This window comes from Galeopterus variegatus, unplaced genomic scaffold, assembly GCF_000696425.1.
Source record: "Galeopterus variegatus unplaced genomic scaffold, G_variegatus-3.0.2 Scaffold344, whole genome shotgun sequence".
In the NCBI taxonomy this organism is placed as follows: Eukaryota; Metazoa; Chordata; class Mammalia; order Dermoptera; family Cynocephalidae; genus Galeopterus; species Galeopterus variegatus.
Genome location: NW_007726455.1, coordinates 619,745 through 623,901, shown reverse-complemented (window position 1 = coordinate 623,901; position 4,157 = coordinate 619,745).

Below are 4,157 nucleotides of genomic sequence, written 5' to 3'. Positions count from 1 at the left end.
TTGGCCCTGTGAGCAGATAGGCGTGGACCTTTCCTAGGGTTCGTTCCCTTTGCCCTTGGAATAATCTACTGTGATTATATCCTCCTTCCCCTCTATTTTGTTACTTTTGCATGCCTCCAGGGCAGAAGCAAGACTGGAAGAAGTAACAAAAAGGCAAGTATACAATTTGGTGTCCCTTCAAACTGATGTTCTAAAAATATTTTTTGAATATATTAGGCAAAGGGAAATAAACTGATTTATTAATAAAAATTGTGTACTTTTTCCTTTATATTAGAAATAAGGATTTATTATTGCATTATGTATATCATTGTATTTTATGCAATATGAATTTTTAAAAAATTCTCAGTTTTCCCATTATTAATATTGTTATCCCACATACTCACTAAAGGTAGATGTAACATAAGATATAGTTACAAAGTATTTTTCAAAACATGCTTAGTGATTTTCTGGATTTCATGTAAACAAAATGTTTCATACTTTTCAGTATCTTGTTCTTTTCTGTTTCCTTTTATAACTTTCTGAACAAGACAATTTTAAAAGGTTTAAAAGTTAGCATTGGATCCAAGGTTCAATCCCAGTATTGGCCAGCCACCAAAAAATAAAAAATAAAATAAATAAAAATAAGAAAAGAAAAAAAAAGTTAGCAATGATTTACTCATTTAAATGTTTTTCAGAACTAATAGAAATTTCCAATGTATATGATGTGGAGTTATGTGTGTGTGGAGAGGGAGGGAGCGAGGGAGGAAGGGAGTGAGGGAGAGAGAGACAGACAGAGAGACAGAGAGAGAGAAAATGAATCTCAGATTTTTAGCACGAGCTGAAAGAATAGAATTGCCACTTCCTGAGATGGAAAGAGTGTGGAAGAGGCAGCGTGAAGGGGGCAGGGGGATTGGAAATTTCATTTGGAACATGTTAACTTCGAGATGCCTCTTAGACCTCTAAATTGAGATGGCAAGAAGTCAGTTGAATATACAAAACTGGAGATCAGGGTCAAGTTTCAGGCAGAGTGCTTAAAACAGTGCCTCATGTATCCTTTTAAACTAAGTCAGACCGTGCCACTCCTTTGTTTAAAACTCTCCAATGACTTTTCGTTTTATTTATGGACAAAGTCAAAACCTTTACAGTGTGCTTTCAAGACCCTCCATGATCTATCCTCCTACCCCAAACATCTCCACTGGTGATGGTAATGCCAGGTGCTGTAACAAATAAACCTCACAATACCAGTGGCTAAACACAATCAAAGTTTATTTCTTATTCTCAAAACAGCCCAGCATGGGTATTCTTGGTCAGCTAGAGCCTTTCCTCCAAGTGCTTGATTCAGAGATCCAGGCTCCTTTTGTCTTCTGTTTTACTTAGAACCTCAGAATATTCTACTTCTAGCTGATGGAAGGCAAAAAAGAGAGGGGAGAAGCCTCATTTTCTCCTTAAGTGCCTTGACCTAGCAGCAACAACCATAAACTACACACATTGCATTAATGAAAACTATGTTAGTCACGTGGCCACATCTGGATACAAGTGGGGCTGGGAAATGTTGTCTCTGACCAGGCAGCTGCCTCCTAAGGACAGCTTCACACACTATGGAAGGGAAGCATGATTTTTAGGTGAACTGCAGGCCAACTCCACCACACTTTCCACCATCTTCTACTACTAGTCCCAGCCCTAACTCTCTCCAGCCACTCTAGTCTCCTTATTGCTCCAGGAATACTCCAGGCACACTGCCTCATGCTCTTTTCTGGAATTATATTCCCTGAGATGTCTACTTGCTCTCTTATGTCTTTCATGCTGAAATGGGTGCCACAGGTTGCCAGTTATTAAGAGTTTATTATGTCCCAGGTATTTATATTTCCTTTTATCATTACTTTCTTATTTATAAATCTTCAGTGCATTCCTCTGAGGGTTTAGAATGACTATTCTCAATCCAGAGAGGTTAACTGAGCTCCCTCAGCTTACACAGCTAGTAAGAAGAGCTGGAGTGGGGATTAGAACATCCAGTTCTATATTTTCTCTGACTCTATAAGAAGCAATCACTCTGTCAAACATATTTCCTATTGGTATGGAGATCACTTTGCAGTTGAGTATTCTGGGCTTCTGAGCACTTACATTTCCCAGGACAAATTAATACAGTTATGCTTTTGTTTTTAACTTATGTTTTTTGAGTTGGGTCAGTGTGAGAAATCTTCCAGCACCTGATTACCCTGGACACATTGGATCAAAAGTTTCTGGGTTTTTAAGCTGAGGACATTTATTCCTTTTTCAAGTCCCTTCTTCTACATCACTGCCGGAGTGATCATTCTAAGATGTGGGTCAGATCTTGTCACTCCTTGGCTTAAATTCCTTTAATTTACCTCACCCCTTTCCCACCCACATGCCTTACAGGATAAATTCCTCAGCCTGGCATTTTTTGCTCTGTCCCTCACCTCGCTCCCTAGTTTCACCCACTTTTAACTCTCTATTTCCCATCTAAATGAATTACTTGCTGTTGCCTGAACATTTTATGCCTGACATTTTATGTCACTTCCTGTTGTAGCACATGCTGCCTGAAACATCTTTCCCTCCCCTCTTTACCTGAGAAATTCCTGTTGATCCTCCACAACTCAGGTCAGAGTATACCTCCTTTTGGAAGCCTTTCCTGACCATTTCCCAATTTAGAGAGATGCCCCCTTTCTGTACTCTAACAATTTAGCTCTCTGATGCCCCTCTACTGTCTCTGTGTCCCCAGCATGCAGGATAGGGTGGGGGATCACCCTAAATGGGCTTTGCGAAGCTACTTTCTCCTCCCCACTTTTCTCCCACCAGTTCAGGCAGGTTAGATACAGGGAGGAGCAGGTGCTATGGTTCCAAGCAACGCTGGCTATGACCTCAAGGCCATCCTCCCTAAGGGAACCAATACTTGAGAGAAGTGCCTGGGAGAGAACCCAGGAGAGACACAGGCTCAGCCCTTGGGGAACCCGGCTGCCTTTTAGGCAGAGCAAACCTTGAGCACACCTCTTTCTGGAACAATAATCGTCTCCTAATATTTACAGAGTGCCTTCTAGGTTCCAAGCGCTTTCTCATTGCTTTACCTATACTTGCATTTATCTTATGTAATCTTCACAAAGACCATGACTGCTGGCACCTAGAGATTCAGTAATTTGGCCAAGACCACACAGTAAATGTAAACTCAGAATTCAAATCTGAACATTGTTTTTAGAGTCCATATTAGTAGCCACTATACTACATATTGCCTTTTTGGCCTCTGATCTCCAGTTTCTAATAAAGACACATTTGCCTAAAATCTGTGGGAAAAGAAATTGTAGGGTCCCAGGACAAGGACCAGGAGGTAAGCTTTCTTCTGCCTCATCATTTCCATTAAAAGTCACAGGAAGACCGGCTCAGGGATGGATCTGAGAATTCTAACAGCATGAAGAGGAAGGGGAGCTTCCAAGTGGCAAGGGATGGATCTGAGAATTCTAACAGCATGAAGAGAAAGGGGAGCTTCCAAGTGGCAAGGGCCTCTGGAGACTTCCAGAGAGAAAAGGGGAGAAAAGGGGTGCATAGGAAAAGACTTGGCTTGGGGAGGGGGGAGCAGGGAGCTGACCACGAGCCCAGGATTCTAGTTCAAGCTTTGTCTCTTAGACTCAATGTAACCTTGGGAAAGTCCTTGCGTCTTCCTGAGCCTCAGTTTCCCCATCTGTAAAATAAAGGAAAATACAAAACGGGCTGATCCACCCATGTCAAAAGCGGGGGTACCCTCAGCTCTATTGGGGAAAAGGCCGGGTACATACGCCAAAGAACGGGGGCAGGGAGAAGGCGCTGTCTGGGGTCTAGGCCGACAGCTTGTAGATAGGATTGGGTGGGCTTCCGAGCTCAGTCCTATGACCCTATCCCGGTGACAGGGCCAGGCTAAGGGGGAGATCTCCGGATCTCTACTGGGTTGGTAGACACAGCATAAGCCAGTGTCCCGGCTCTGAGGGATGCGCCCACTCTTCCCGCATCTCCGTAGCCTTCCCTAAAGGAGTCGCAGTCCCGGGGGTGGGGGGGTTGCGGGCCACAGGCAGTCACCGGCGGCGCTGCGACGACCGCCTGCTAAGCTGCGGCCAGCCGGGCCAGAAGAGCATCACGTCATCCTTTCCGCGAGGCGCCCGCCCCCTCCCGACGGCGCCTGCGCAGGCGCGGCG